This window comes from Brassica oleracea, chromosome C1 (assembly GCF_000695525.1).
Source record: "Brassica oleracea var. oleracea cultivar TO1000 chromosome C1, BOL, whole genome shotgun sequence".
Classification (NCBI taxonomy): Eukaryota; Viridiplantae; Streptophyta; class Magnoliopsida; order Brassicales; family Brassicaceae; genus Brassica; species Brassica oleracea.
Genome location: NC_027748.1, coordinates 7,947,569 through 7,953,992, shown reverse-complemented (window position 1 = coordinate 7,953,992; position 6,424 = coordinate 7,947,569).

The window sequence follows — 6,424 nt, the reverse complement described above, 5'->3', positions numbered from 1 at the left end:
ATTTGATATTAGTTTAAAAATGTTCATAAAATGTTGCATAAAAATGTTCATAAAATGTTGACTCGGTTTCAAAAAGGTTCATAAAACGTTGCATTATAATACGATTTGATATTAGTTTAAAAATGTTCATAAAATGTTGCATAAAAATGTTCATAAAATGTTGACTCGGTTTCAAAAAGGTTCATAAAACGTTGCATTTTAATACGATTTGATATTAGTTTAAAAATGTTCATAAAATGTTGCATAAAAATGTTCATAAAATGTTGACTCGGTTTCAAAAAGGTTCATAAAACGTTGCATTTTAATACGATTTGATATTAGTTTAAAAATGTTCATAAAATGTTGCATAAAAATGTTCATAAAATGTTGACTCGGTTTCAAAAAGGTTCATAAAACGTTGCATTTTAATACGATTTGATATTAGTTTAAAAATGTTCATAAAATGTTGCATTATAATTAACGTAAACAAAAATGTTCATAAAACGATTTGATAGATGTCGAATTTATTTTGTTGCCTTTTACAAAAGAGTTAATATTCTGCCTGTTATAAATTCCCGTTTTTTTTTCAAATCGGATTGTAATCATATAGTATAATGTATATGACCAACGGTATTTGGTTGTAATTATTCTAGTTCACAAAAGTTTTTTTTTAAAAGTTAGTAAAAATGCATGAGGTGATAACACATAGGAGATGACACTCATGTAATAAACACACGAGGCCAAAGTTTATTTCTACGAATGTTCCTCTTAAAGAAAGGGATTTCGTGTCGTACCCTCCAGACTAGTTTACCTCAAATTATACGAATCATAGTAAAATTAAATAATAAATTGACACGTGAAGTCGTGAACTTCAAGAACCGAGTTGACCTAATTTGCTATAAGTTAAACCCGAGCCGCTGTGTATCAATCTCATTGACACCTAGTTGGTGCTGAATTAAAGTATGGACCAATTTGTTTTTTCAACACTTTATAGTTTATATGACTTCTTTTTTTTCCACTCTCTCGTATTTTCTCTCTCTTTTTATATTAATACGAACGTAAATAGATATGTCATTATCTGTTATACAAGCATGCCTAACCCGTAGAATATAAAACAAAACAAAAAAAAACGAAAAGCTTAACTGTAATAGACAAAACATACAGAAAACAAATTAGTTGAACAAATGGACAAAATATACAGAAAACAAAAACAGAAGGTGCAACTTATCCGCGACGTGAAGGAATCTACTAATATGTTTATACAAATTCATGCACTTGACGACAAATATATACTGTATTAAAAATTCAATTCACACTAGTTGTGTATCTTTATTCTGATTAAACGTAGCTTATATGAGTATCTATTATTCATCTTATCACGTTTTCTTCGAAGAATGAACTCGGCCACGTATGTCTCCATCTATCTTGTTCGTTTGTCTAGCTTAGGAAATCAATATATAGAGAAGAAAAAAATAAAAAGGAATATGAAAACGTATAATGGGACAAATAAGTCTGTTCGAAAATGATATTAAAAAACTCTGAGCAAGTTTTAAGATAGTGATGATGTTAGGCGTATTTGTTTGACAATGGAAGAAATCGAGTATTAGACAAACGAAGATGTTGACAAAAAAAAATACAAACGAAGGAGATCAAAAGGGACCGAAGATGTCTTTTTCTATAGAGTTTGGTTCACCCCAAAACTTATATTTTCTCAACATTTTTTCTGTATTACTTTATACAATTTTTTATGGTTTTCATAAAAAGTATAAATTAACACATGAGGAAAATATAATAGAAAAAGATCTAAAAGTTCATAACTACTTCGTGTTTAAATGAGTAAAAGGAATAAAGTAAATCCGATGATGATTTGTCTATGACAGAATAAAAGATTATAATTTTTAAAAAATAAAAAATAAAAAAATAAAAAAATAAAAAGATAGAATTGGATCCAATGAAATTTTAGTCATTTATTCAGACAAGATATGAAGATATAGTTGAAATTGACGTACCGTGTACCTAACCGAAAATGCTTAATTAATCAAATCAAGATATCTTCATACTATATAATTATAACCGTTCTCAAGCAAAATGTATACGTGTATCATAATTTCACCTGCATGATGATCACAATATTGGTGCTACATTGTTTAGTTTATAGAGTAGCGTAGAACCTAAAATCTAGGGAGTTTGATTTAGGAAAGACAAAAGATGTAGGCAACAATATATTTAGAACACAACGATGTTAACAGTTTCCAGCAGTCAAAAATAGAATTTATTAATGAATAGGATCGAATACAATAAGTTGAACTAGATCGAATTACACAAGTGAGATCGGTAAAGAAAATGATCTAAGAACAGGAGAAAACAAAGTCGATGTATGTGTGTAGCTCTCTGTAGCGTTTTCAACGTGTCCTTCTTCATGTCACATCTTCTTCCTTTATAGTAAGTCCACCTCATGATGTTTCGTAACGGTTCCGAGATCTTCGTCTCTTGTTCCGCGATCTCCGACGACCTCGACGACTCTTCTTCGAACTCGACTATTCACTATGGGCTTCAGCTCCCTAAGGCCCATGTCTTTGATCGCGACCCGTCAAGGTATTACCCAAAATTGGCTCCAACATTTGTCCCCTAGCCTTTTTGGTTTTCTTGGGAAACCGAAAGGGTGAAAACTACCGTTATCCGGTGGCGTCGTGATTCTCGGGAAGTGGTACGTCACGCGCATCGGCTTGATTTGACTTGTCGGCAATTTTTGAATCGTGCGGTTAAGATCAAGGGTTCGTGGCCGGTTAGATTTTACCGTTTCAGGAACCGTTTTTTTTATTTATATATGTATATATATTATACTTTAACTGAACATATCATCTTTTTCAACACTACGCTCCTTCTTTCTGATCGCCTTTCTCTTCTCTGTTTTGAATCTATGGCGAACGAAAAATTCGGTCCTCATCACCCAACGATTATCGAGGCGAAACACGTCGAGGCCCTTTACTAGCTCTGGGGAATCGACTACGCTGTTGAGATCGAAGCAGCCGAAGATGGAGAAACTTCAGAGATTGTGAGGCTGGGGTATTGTGTGGCCTACACATCGCATTTCCAAGACGTAGGTTTGTCATTTCCTCATCCTCGCTTCCTTCTCGAGGCGCTTGCAGAGCTTGGGATGGCTTTTGCTCAAATGACGCCTAATTTCTGGCGCTATTTCTTCGCTTTGTGGATCCGAGCTACGGAGGAAGGCCTCAGGTTCGGTCTCGAGGAATTGAAGCAGATGTTCGCTATTAAGAGGAACAGCGGCTTTCCTGGGACGATGATTCTTGCTCCTCGGCCTGGCTGCTCTATTATAGACGGTATTCCTAATAGAGATGATTGGTGGAGGGAGAAATTTTTCATTTTTAAGATCAATCCGGCGTCGGTCGGCGACTTCGACTTCGAGACGATCCCTAGGGAGTAGTCTAACGAGATTGGTAGAGTTTCGAATCTCCTCTTTCCCTTTTTATTTCTTTTGGCATTTTTTAACACCTCTCCGTTTATTTGTAGAGCCATTTGGCTCTGCACCTATGACTCTCGAGCTTCGTGGGCTAATCGCCACTTTGCGGCGAGGTAACCCTCGATGGCTCGCGTTTACTGCAGAGAGAATTTAAGCTGCTTATGCTATTCCACCGGGCGAGAACCGTGCCACTCCCGTTGGTCCGGTGGTACCTGTTAGACCGAAAAAGGGTCATCGTGTTAAGAGTAAGTGGATCTTTTCTCACCTGAAAAATTTGAATGTTTATGTGTCGCTTAATTCTCTGAGTATGTTTTGTTCAGGGGCGAGGGAGAAGGAGGCGCTGCCCGACAGTCCTGATGAGTCTTCCGAAGTTGGGTCGATGGAGCGAGCTCAGAAGACTCAGCGTGGACCGACCCTTAGGTCGAGGTCACAGACTCAGTCTCCGGGTCTTTTGGCTAGGCCGGTGTCGGTCGTTGTTCCTGATGGTAGGGTTCAGAGGGCGCCGAATGTTTCGACTGGTTTTTTGGTGATCAGGCTCTTAACGACGAAATAGATTCGCCGAGTCACCGACGCCGACGTCGAGCTCACGAGGGGACTAACTCTGTGAGTTCAAATTCACCGAGCTCGGGGCTTCCTCCGCCGTTGCGAGTTCTTGGCGAAGGTACTTCGCAAGCTGTTACGCATGAGACTTCTTCGTGGAGATTTTCGTATGACGACGAGGTACCAGTCCTTGTGAACCTCAAGGTCTTGCCCTGATTTGGCGCATGATCAGAGGGAAGGGATGCGAGCTTCCTACTCTAGATGATATGCGTGAGCGCAATGTCTACGTGCAGATGGCGGTCACGAATGCTAAGGTAATTTTGTCTCGTAATTTCTCATGATGCTCTGTCCGGTTAGCTGACAATTGTTCGACCTTCATTGTTGTTTCTTTCTTTAGACTATGGAGGCGAGTAATGAATACGTTGCTTTGATGGAGAAGCGCTTGGCTGATTTTCCGAGTAAAGAGGAGGTCGGTGTTCATCTTCTCACGATTCAACAGCTCCAGGGCGAGTTGGAGGCCGTTCAAGCAACAGAGAAACAGCGCGAGGTCGAGATCGAGGGGGCTGAAGGGCAAGTTGGTCGCTACTGAGGCGGAGAAGGTCGTTCTTCAGACTGATCTCGATTCAATGAGGAAAAAGCATAGGAGGGAGATTAAGGGTTGCAAGGCGGCAGCTCTCAAGGAACACAGTCTTGCTCGTCGGTCTCTTGCTCAAGAATAAGAATACGACGCCGTTCTTGCCGTGGTGAAGGATAAACTCCGGAAGAAGAAAGAAGGGATGGCTGCAGAGATTCGTTTGTAGGAGGTGCGAGCTCGCATTGAGGCTTTGACTCAGTATAGCGAAGGCGGTTTCGAGGTCGAAGAGGAATTGGTGCGTATTAAAGATCGGGAGATCTCGCTCGATCTTGACTATGATGTTTCCTCGGTGTCAGATCTTTCCCTTAGTCGCATCGATCTTCCTGAGGTTTCTGGTGATTCGGTTGACCAAGAATGACGCAAGTGTTAGTTTGTTTTATCTGGGATTTGTAGTTTCTGCGTCTTTGTTTTGTCTTTTGGTTTGTTTGGAGAAACATAAATATGTCTTCAGTAAATGGATTATCGGGTTAATACCTTTCCTAATCGAATGTTTAGCTTTAGCTTCATTGAGCTTGTTCCTTTTAATATTTAAAAGGTGTGTGTAGAACAAAGACTGATCAGGAATCTGTTTTGTGGGCCTTTGTATGGCCTGATAGTAAGTCGGGCTATGTTTGGTGGTTGAATGTTCTAAGTGCTTTAAGAAAGGTGACAAGTGTTTATTCGGTTGTTTTGGTTGTGCTCGGTGTCGAGCTGCCTACGTACCCTTTTCGAGGGATCAAGCATTTTAGTAGTTCATGTTTTTCTTTGACCGAGCTGCAGGTCGAGGTCGGTAGCCTCTCAGCTCGAAGCTTTGACAGTTATGGTCGAGGTTCGGGTTTTCGCGTTACTTGTAATATTTCTTTAAGTTGTAGGTGTTCCAAGGTCTCATTTCTGGGAGGCCGATTTTACGTTTTTCTAGCTCGTAGACCCCGGTTCGGATTTCTTTGGTGATTTTGTATGGTCCTTCCCATTTTGCCCCTAGTTTTCCTGCTCTGGGTTCTCTCGTTCCGTCGAACACCTTTCGGAGAACTAGGTCGCCCACGGAGAAAGCGCGGTTTCTTACGTTGGAGTCGTAAAAGCGTGCCGCGGCTTGTTGGTAATTTTGTACTCGTATAGATGCTTTTTCTTGTCGTTCCTCGATCATATCTAGCTGGTGGATTAATAACTCTTCATTGAGTTCGGTGTTTTCTAGACATATTCCTCGTCGCTTACTCGGGACCTCGATTTCGGCTGGGATTACGGCTTCGACTCCGTAAGATAGCGAGAAAGGTGTTTCTTGGGTTGCTGTGTGGGGGATCATTCTGTAGGCCCACATGACACCGTGCAGCTCTTCGCCCCACCTTTCTTTATTGAGGTCGAGCCTCTTCTTGAGGTTGTTCATGATAGTTTTATTCGCAGCATCCGCATGACCATTGCATTTCGGGTATCAGGGGCTTGCGGCCTTAATTTTGATTTTCCACTTTACGCAAAACTCGTTGAATATTTTTGAGATGAATTGTGGTCCATTGTCGGTTACTATCTCGTACGGTAAACCGTGTCGAAAGTTGATGTTTTTCCAAATGAAGCTGGTTACAGTCGTAGAGGTGACATTGGAGAATGCTTCGGCTTCGATCCATTTGGTAAAATAGTCAGTCAGTACCAGGAGGAATCATAATTGGGCTGGCCCAGAAGGTACTAGTGGGCCTACTATGTCCATGGACCATTTCATAAAAGGATATGGCGACAATATCGTCGATAATTTTTGAGTTGGGTGGTGTATCATTGGTGCGTGCCTTTGGCAATTGTCGCATTTTAACGCGAATTACTCGTTG